This window comes from Echinops telfairi, unplaced genomic scaffold, assembly GCF_000313985.2.
Source record: "Echinops telfairi isolate 266 unplaced genomic scaffold, ASM31398v2 ScPeMD7_25;HRSCAF=90, whole genome shotgun sequence".
Classification (NCBI taxonomy): domain Eukaryota; kingdom Metazoa; phylum Chordata; class Mammalia; order Afrosoricida; family Tenrecidae; genus Echinops; species Echinops telfairi.
The window spans coordinates 3,206,456-3,215,737 of NW_022103922.1; the positions used below are offsets into that span (position 1 = coordinate 3,206,456).

General features: G+C 58.7%; 1 protein-coding gene across 1 annotated transcript in view; it reads right to left on the reverse strand.

Moving 5' to 3' along the window:
• The window catches only part of PIP5K1B (phosphatidylinositol-4-phosphate 5-kinase type 1 beta), a 63,368-nt gene extending 60,995 nt beyond the window's left edge, over positions 1–2,373 (reverse strand). Inside the window, exon 1 of the mRNA XM_045289327.1 lies at positions 2,305–2,373. The gene's annotated coding sequence lies outside the window, so the exon portion shown is untranslated. The remainder of the gene's footprint in view (positions 1–2,304) is intronic.
• Between the last annotated feature and the right edge of the window lie 6,909 nt (positions 2,374–9,282).

Consider the following 9,282-nt stretch of genomic DNA (forward strand, 5'->3'; position numbering starts at 1 on the left):
GCCTGTTGCTCTTCCTTCCTTCTCTCTGTGGGTTTTGTGACGCCCCGGCCCCATGCTAGCGAGGGACCCCGGGAGCTGGTCAGACGGGACGACTGGCATGCGGGTGCCTGGTACCCATGGTGACCTCAGCCCCAGTTCTTTCCTTACTTGGCCCGAGAGTGTCCACATTCCGGCGGTTGCCCAGGACTGCCAGTTCCAGCTCTTATCAGAAGCTGACAGGGAGAATAACCATCGCAGGACACGCAGGCCCCAACTCCTGACCCGCATAGCCGGGATTTCATTCATGCCTCCGAGAGCCGTGTCTGTGGGAAAGCCATGTGTGAGCCTCTGGTCCTGGCAAGACTTCTGGGAAGAGAAACCGCTGACCTTACGGAGGAGCCTGGGTGACGCACACAGTTAGCAGTCCGTGCTAGTAAGCGACGGTTGGAGGTCCACCCAGAGGGGCCGCGTTAGAAAGGCCCAGCTGCCCACTGCAGACCGGAGGAGCAGAGCTCCTGCATGCACACCTGGAGAAGGCTCCAGGAGTCCAGTGGGGCTGACGCGATGGCACCTGTTTGGCTGAACCTGTGTGGGACTCTCTGGAGAGAGATCACACTTGCTGGAGGGGGTGGGGGCGAGGGCGGGGACCCAGCGGGGTTGTGCTGCCCTTTCTCACCCCTCACTACCAAATAACTCATGCCATCGAGCCAGCGCCAGCTCACAGCCCCCCGTGGATTACTGAGACTGTCACTGTGGACAGGAGTAGAAAGCCCGGTCTGTCTCCTGCGGAGTTGCTGGTGGTTCTGAACTGCTGGCCACATGGATCTCAGCCCAGTGCCTAACCACGACACCACCGGGACTCCTAGAGAAGGTGTGTGGCTACCCAGCTCACCATTTCACCAGCCACACGCACTCCCCGTGTGTCGCTGTGCCCATCGGTCATTATCATGGTATGTCAGACTCTCTCATCAGGTTATTGCACAGGGAAGGGACTGAAACACAGTGCAAACATGACTTTAACCTGCACTGGGGAGCCCTGCTGGCACTGGCTGTGAGAAAAGCTGCTAACTGCAAGGCTGGCAGTTCAAGCCCACCAGCCGCTCCTAGGGAGAAAGATGAGGCTGTCTGCTTCCATAAAGACTCACAGTCTCAGAGACCCACAGGGTAAGTCCCTGTGAGTTGCAATCAACTGGCTGGGGGTGAGTTGGAAAGTTTTGAGGGGAGGCTGCTGGGAAAGCACTGGACCATTAGCCACAAGGTCAGAGGTTCAAACCCACCAGAAACCCACCGGCCATTCTACCCTATCCCAGGGGGTGAGTCAGCACTGACTTGATGCCTGGGAGCTTGAGGGGGTGCTACTGGGTAAGTCTGGTGCTACATGTGGTACCTGTGCTGTACCACCAAGGAGCTCCTTTCTACCCACTGGGTTGTGTGCCTTCTGTGCATGTCGGAGTTTTAAGCGATCTCCCTCTCTCATTTCCCCTAACGACACGCGCCTCGGGGCGATTTGATCCGCTCAGTAACTTCCTATAGGGTGCAGGAAGGTTAGGACACTGGGGTGGGGGGGCACCTGCATCACAGTTCCCTGTTTGGCCCCCCCAGCTGCGGCCTTCATTCGGGATGGCACTCAGCGTCCCTAGCCCAGCGTGGCAGGAGCCCTGGTGACATAAATCGGCTGTGATCCGGGGATCGCCGATCAGATCAGGACCCCCAGCTGCCTCATGGGAGGAGGACTTGGTCACCTGTGTCCACATAGATTCACGAGCTCAGGGAGCCCCGTGGGGCAGTCCCGCTCAGCCTGCAGGGTTGCCGGGCACCCCATCCAACTGCCCCACCCCCACCCCCCGGGCTCGTTTATTGTACAGCATGGGATCTCCCCTGGCCCGTCCCCAGCATCGCCTCAGCCATGTGGAATGCCCCAAGTTTCCAGGGCGCCCCGTACCCCCACCCCTGCCACACTGCAGGGTCCCCCCAGCAAGGCCCGCTATCCTGATCAGCTGCTCCCTGTCCTTCATGCAGCAGCTAACAGATCGCTTCCCTGACAAATCTACCTCATGAGTGCTGACTGTCCCATGCTCCCAGAGTGCACCCCCCCACACACACACCTGCCTTTTCTCCTGCAGCATCAGCTCAGAGCGCTTCGTGCCCAGTGGCCCGTCCCCGGCGCTGCCTATGCGCCTATCTGGTCCATTGCACCTGGGCACAGGCAAAAGGCTGAAGGCTTAATGCACATGCATGCGAGTACGCAAAGGGCCGGCATCCTGGTGCAAACCCTCCTGGCCGTTCTCCATGTCTAAGGTCGTGCGCAGAGCAGGGTCAACCTACCCTTCTGCAGTTGGCCACCAACTGAGCATGGGTTCAGCGGTTCTGTGGAAGGACGTGGCCCGTCTCCCGTGCTCAGTCACTAAGCCTCCCTGGAATTCTAAGTCCTCTCCTGCCCAGACAGCTTATCCCCCGACAGCTCAAGTTGGCAGCCCAGGGCGGCGGCCAGGTTCTGGCGCCCCTCCCCCTCTTGTATGAACAGTATCTCTATAAACCCCATCTTTGGACATCTTGAGTGGACACCTATCCGAGCGCAGTGGCCACTCAGATAGCGGGGTGCTGGCTGTCGTACACATGCCGCGACTAAGGACACGGTGTGTACCAGGGAAGAGCCTACAGCGGGCGGCACAGCTCATCCTAACCCGGAGTGGTGTCCCACTGGGATCCGTGTGCCCGCATTCCCTTCCTCCTCCTCTCGATTCCACTACTCAGATACGTGGCTCAGGGGGACAGGGGTCCTCCCTCAGAGCCCCCCTGAAGGGGTCTGCCTGGTAGCCCTGGCTTCTCCCCCCGGCCTTGGGCATGGCAAGAGACGCCAGGTCTGTTGCTCTACCCACGTTGATGCTGGCTCTCAGTGACCCGATAGGGCTTCTGAGTCCGTAGCTGTTTGCAGAAACAGAGAGCCTCATTCTTCTCCCTCAGTGACTCCTGGTTTTGAACTTCTGACCTTGTGGATCACAGCCCAGGGCACCAGGGCTCCTGTACAATAGCCAGTAGGAAGGGTGATACTTGAAGCAGATATCTTAATTCTGGGCCATGCATATGTCCATGAGAGAGGCAAAAATAAATAGCAATTAAAAAAAAGCAGGCCCCTTTCCTAGAGCGTCAGGGAGAGAGAAGAGGGCTGACCCCAAACGCTACCACGGTAGCCAGGCCACCTGTCATTTCTTTTGAAGGGGCATTCACGGTAAGAGTTTTAGTCTGGGCGGTTTCCAAGCACCGCTCACGTGTGCCACAAGGGCACACCGCATGGCAGGCAGGCCGGCCTGGTGACAGCTTCCCTCAGGGGCACAAGTATGGCCCTGGTGGCTCATAGCCACCCTCTGTGACCAGTCTGCACAAGCTGCCCAGCTCACAGGCCTGGACCGGACAGTATTTGATGGTCAGGATGGAAGCTGCACCATTCAGACTCAGGGAAACGGTCGTCCTTACCATTCCTGGTACCCCCACCTGCAGCCTGCCTGCCTCCCAGCCAGCGAGTGCATGCTGACTCACCGCGGGCCCTAGTGCACGGGGTAGAAGAGTCTCTGTGGGTTTCCGAGACGGTAACTCTCTATGGGAGGAGAAAGCCTGGTCTTTCTGCCCACCGTCGTCAGCAGCGATTTTAAAATGGAATAAGGCGGAGCCAACCAACCAACCCAAAACCCCTTTCCTAAGGAAACCCTAGGAGGACCAGGGGCTGCTTTGAAAAAGAATTCCCGGCCCTGGTGTGATAGCTAGGTTTATTGTGCCAACCTGGCCAATGAGCACATGTCGGATTAATTGAAGGGCGGAGAGATAGGCGGCTTACTGAGCCTCGCCTCTCTGGTCTGTTGCTCTCTGATGATCAGACCAGTGTGCGGCTGCCTTGGCTAGTTCTCTGCCTCAACTTGCGAGCTGCACTGCCCGTGAGACAGCCAACCTGTGGACTGTGTCACTGTAGCTTGAGGTTCCTTTGAGACCTGCTTCGCCACGCTACTGGAGTCTACATCACTTGCGCTGGGGACTGGCAGACCCTGTCATCTGGCTGACTGTTGGTGACCTGCTTGCTGTTTGTGCCCATGGCCAGATTGCTTGAATTGCTCTACAGAGGACTCAGCTGTCTGCTTCCTTGACTTGTACTCGGCGACCCTCAAGACTTGAAGGACTGCCAGTGTATTAGCTGTCTCACGGAAGTGAGTTGCACTGAGCCATTTGTACTGCTCTATTGACTAATTATTGTTTATTTCTTATGTTTGCATCTATCTATCTATCTATCTATCTATCTATCTATCTATCTATCATCTATCTATCTATAAAATCATAAGTATTCTGGCCTTGTTTCTCTAGAGAGCCCTGTCTAACACACTGGGTGAGGAGCCAGGGCCAAACATTCAGGGTAGACGGTGTCTCGGGTGTGGAGGGAGATGTCTGTTTACCAGGGAGAAGGGCTGCCAGGAGAAAGGTGGGCAGGGGTAAAGCGCAGGGGACAGACTCACGCAGACAGCTGTTACCTTGGGTTTGAAGGGCCACACCCACTCAGGTCTGTGTCCCCGAGGTCTCACAAAGGCGTTGTGTGCAAGAGCAAGCCACGGAGACCCCTGCCCAGACTGTGCCCATATCTCTCACGGGCTCCAGGCCGCTCTTGGGGAAAAGGAATGGAAAGATGCTGGGTATGGATAGAGGAGCCCTGGAGGCACAGAGGGTGAGGCGCTGGGCTGCCAACTGCAAGGTCAGTGGTTCAAAACCACCAGCCGCTGTGAGGGAGAAAGACAAGGCTTTCTACTCCCGGCAAGAGTGACCGTCTTGGAAGCCCACAGGGGCAGTTCCACCCCATCCTGGAGGGTCGGTGCAGCGGCGTTGACCTGATGTCAGGGAGCGTGGCTGCAGCAATGGAACAACACAGGGACCTTTGGGACGAGAGAGGGAGGGGCACAGACCGACAACGAGGCTCTGCCAGGTGGTGCTCGCTTCCCGTTCCTGGGTGGCATTGTTCAGTAAAGGGCTCTGTGACTTGGCAGCGTGGCTTTCGAATGGACTCATCACTTGTTGGTACCAGTGTGGCGCTGACCCCAGGAACCCTCTAGCCCTTCCCTCCTTCCCTGCCTCTTGCCTCTCATTCCCGCAGCCCTCACCACTTACCTGGACCTGCTTCTAGCCCTGCAGCCCCACCCCCCCCAACCTGCTCCCACCCCGAGTCTACATCGACACAGCAAGAACCATTTAAAACCTGCTCAAGCCCCTGCAGGAACGACATTCCGGCACCTATTGAAATTAGGGGGTCTCTCGGCCATCTGTGCTTACCATGGCCTCCCCAGCGGCACCTTTCTCACCCCTCTTCAGTCCTCTCCTGTCCAGGGCCTCTGTCCCACGGGCCTGACCTCTCTGCTGGGTTCCTGCTGCCCCTTCCATCACCCGTTATAATGAAGACAAGACGGGGACCCTGCGTGGCTAGGCATGGCGGCTTGGCACAGGGACGCACCCTGGAGATGGGCAGGGGTCCGGTGGACGGCTGGGGCTCAGACATGACTTTGCTGATGGGAAGTATTTTTTGTCACCCAGCATGTCACAGACAGCCCCGCCCCCCCTGGGGCTGTGCTTGGCCCACTAACAATCTGACTCCTCTCCCACGTCTCCACCACACTCAGAGCGGCCCCTCCACCTGTCCCTTGACCCGTCCAGTGCCCAGGCCCCCACAGAGCGAAGTGCCCTGGGGCAGTTCCTGCCACGCCTCTCCCTCTCCACCAGAGCTCGCCACCTCAGGCCTGGAGCCCACTCGGGGCACAGAGATGCCACCCTCCCGCCTGCCTGGGCAGCAGCCCCACGCAGTGTCTGCTCTGGTTTCCAGAAGGTGCGGTGCTCAGTGGCCCCTGGCCACTCTGCAGTCCCAGTCATCAGCCTGGCAAGGCCTTGGGACAGCCTTCCTTTGCCCTTGGAGCGCAGGGGAGGGGCTGCCCAGGAAGGGTGGCCAGTCACCACCATTTCCCTCTGTCAGGACACAGGAGGTCTGTTCTCAATTGTCTCCCTGCACAACCTGCCTGTGAGCCAAGCTGGGGACCGTGTGCATGTGTGCGTGCATGTGTGTGGGGGGTGCTGGAGCTGACTCCGGGGCTGGGCACACATGGGAGGAGCACCTGCAGGCCCAGAAACCCCAGGTGTCATCCTCCGGTCACAGCCAGGTGGCCTGAGAGCAGGGGGGACGGAGGTGGGTGTCACCACCAGCTAATAGCACATGCCTCCCTCAAGAGAAGCAGCTACAGGCGTCCCACCCACTCATGCACGCACGCACCATCAAACCAGGGCCGACTCACAGAGACCCTACAGGGGAGGGGAGGCCTGCCCCCGTGGGTTTCCCAGGCTGCCACTCTTCACAGGAACAGAAAGCCCATCTTTCTCCCGAGGAGCGACCGGTGGTTTCAAACTGCTGACCAACACATAACCACTGCGCCACCAGGGCCCGTCCCAAAGGTCGAATGTCCAGGCACACGCATACCTCGCCCCTGACCGCCCCCAATCCCCACACGTGACCGAAAGGATCAGGGGACTTCATACACATTACCGAACCCTTCAGGATGGAGTAGAATTGCTCCTCGGGGAATCAGGGGTATACCACAGGAGCCACCAGCCCCATCTTTCTTCCTCTCTGCACCATCAGGGTGGAGCCCGGGAAGCATCATGGGAACTCCTGGCACGGCTCACTGCCAGGCCAGCAGTTCAAAACTACCAGCAGCTCTGCAGGAGACTAGGAACCTCACAGGGGTGAGTCTCGCTTGCCCCATGGGGTCGCTGTGAGTCAGCCTTGACTCGACAGCAGTGAGGTTTTGAGTACCGCTGGGCTCCTGCACACACGGGGAGGCCCCGTCAGGACCCCCAGTCACCGTGATGATCTGCCGAGCCTCCAGCGATGGGGCCATCTCTCGCTTTCCCACCCAAGAAGACAGATTTGAGACAATCACAATCTAGCCACGAGCAGCCTGTTCCAGAGAGGAAGAGGTAGCTGGTGATCTCAGAAAGGGGGCACAGGAAGAGGGGACCCAGAGGACCCATGTCTCTGAGTGGGGACAGGCAGAGCTAGCGTCCAAGGAGGGCTGACTCTGGGCTCTGGCTTTCCCAGAGCTGGACCTGCCTGAAAAGGTGGCCATCTTGGAGCGAGAAGTCCACTAAGAAAGACCAACCAGAGGCTGAGGATCAGCTGGGGCAGTCCAGGAGGACGCGTCTGGCTGTGTGGTGACCGGGTGGGTGGCAGGGCAGAGTGTGTGGTGGGGGACAGGAGGCAGTCACCACTGTGGGGAGAGCTGGTGGCCTGGGCCAGAATGGGTGTAGAGGCAGAGGTAGGGAGGAGTTTATAGAAGATGGAATCCGTTAAGAGTTAATGATGGATTAGATACCGGAGGAGCAGGCGTGTGGGGAATGGCCTACGGGCTTCCTGTCTTCCTGCCTCCGGCAGGGCAGGGTGCAACACCACTGGGCCACCAGGGCTGCTGCGATACCCAGAACCACACAGCAGCTCATCTTGGCGGGCAGACTGCTAACAGAGGTCAGCTCCGGGAAGGGCAGGTCAGTCCCACGTAGACAGCTCTCAAAATATAAAAGCAAAACCCGAACCCACTCACTGGCACCGAGTCGACGCTGACTCCTAGCCACCCTACGGGACAGGGTAGAGCTGCCCCTGTGGGCTCCCCAGACGGCCGCTCACTCTCTACGGCAGCAGCCAGCCTCCTCTTCTCCCAGAGAGGATCTGGGGGTGGGCGGCAGCCTTTCCAACTTCATTTCAGAGCCATCTGTGCTGTGGGTGGCATTTACAGTCAACAGGTAAACGTCACCTTCTTCCTCGTCACAGCTACAGGCACCTGGGACCTGGAGAGACCTGGCTGAGGAGGGGAGGACGTGACAAAGGTCCGTCCCATCCAAGCTCAAGGCGGATTTCTCGCAGTCCGGTGTTTGCAGAGCACGATGGGAGGACGGGCTGGGGGCAGAGGACGAAGCTTGTCAGCCCCTGAAGGGCCTTAGCCAGCACGTCAGCCTGACCTCCAGGAGGGGGCCGACGGTTGTCTGGCAGCAGAGAGCCAAGTCAAGTCCCTGCCGCACAAAGACCACCCTGGAGGCGGGGTGAAGTGTAACCAGAAGGGAGGGAGGTGACACACTGGGCTTCTAGGACCGCATCTGCTGCCAGAACAAGTCAAACCAGGCACCCACAAGTGGGTGAGGGGGTGGTGAGGTTCACCTCTGAAGCCCATGCCAGGAAGGGAGCAAGCTACGACCCTGGTGTCCAGTCCAGGAAAGGAGGCTGGGGCTAAAGTGGCCTCTGGAGGCGGCTCTGAGCTCTGAGTGGAAGCTGTGGTGTGGCCTTAAACCCAGACACCCCTGAGCAGAGCCAGACCCAGGGAGAGTGACAGGCGGCCAGGCCTGGACGACTTCCATCCTCCAATTCCCAGCTGTCAGCACCCCACAAGCTTTTCAGAGCCTCTGAAGTCAGTAGCCTAAAAAAATAAGGGGTGCTTGAGCCTTGGCCTCCCTGTGAGCCTTTTGCTCCTCTGCCCCCACCCCCTTCCACCTGCCATCCTTGGGCTCCACTTGGTTGAAGTGCACTGGAAGGTGTGGTATCTTATCAAATATCTCCATCTTCGGCTCTCACCGTGGACGGCAAAGGAAAACTCATTCCACTAGGCGAAGCGCTTCAGGAAACCTCAATGCCGGCCTGGTTGACTTAGGGGGGCAACTGTCATCAATTCACCTCATGCTGCCCCCTCCGGCAACTTCAGCGTGGATCCCAGGCCTCATGAAACCACCCCGCAGTCCGGTCACTTGCTTCCCTGTCTGAACTGGCCGGCGGCACCCTAGTTTGCAGGCAGGGGGAGAGGAAGACTGTTGGCCAGGGGGCAGCTGCTTCCTTCCCGAGCATGGGGACACCAGGTGGGCCAGAGATGGGCAAAAGCAGCCCAGAGCTGCTCTGGCTCTGGGGCAGAGGCTGCCTGGGCGGATGAGGCATTTGATAGGGAGGACAGTGGGCCCAGGTGTCCTGTGCAAGTCCAGAGGGTCTCCCCATATGTTTGCTATATTTGAGCAGGGTTTACATTCTCAAGGGTTCAGAGGGCCTCCCATCGCAGAGCTCAGCTCCAGTTCCCATTAGGAAGTTCACCCGAGGGAAGCCCGGGTTCTGGCAAAAACAAGAAAAGAGGCCATTCCCTGCTCCCCACCCCCACAGCATGGCAACATCTGCCTTATCATTTACTGAACGAGCAGGAAACCTCTTTCCACACGACAGGGTACAGGGTTGACGGTCACAGACTGCACTGTTTGAGC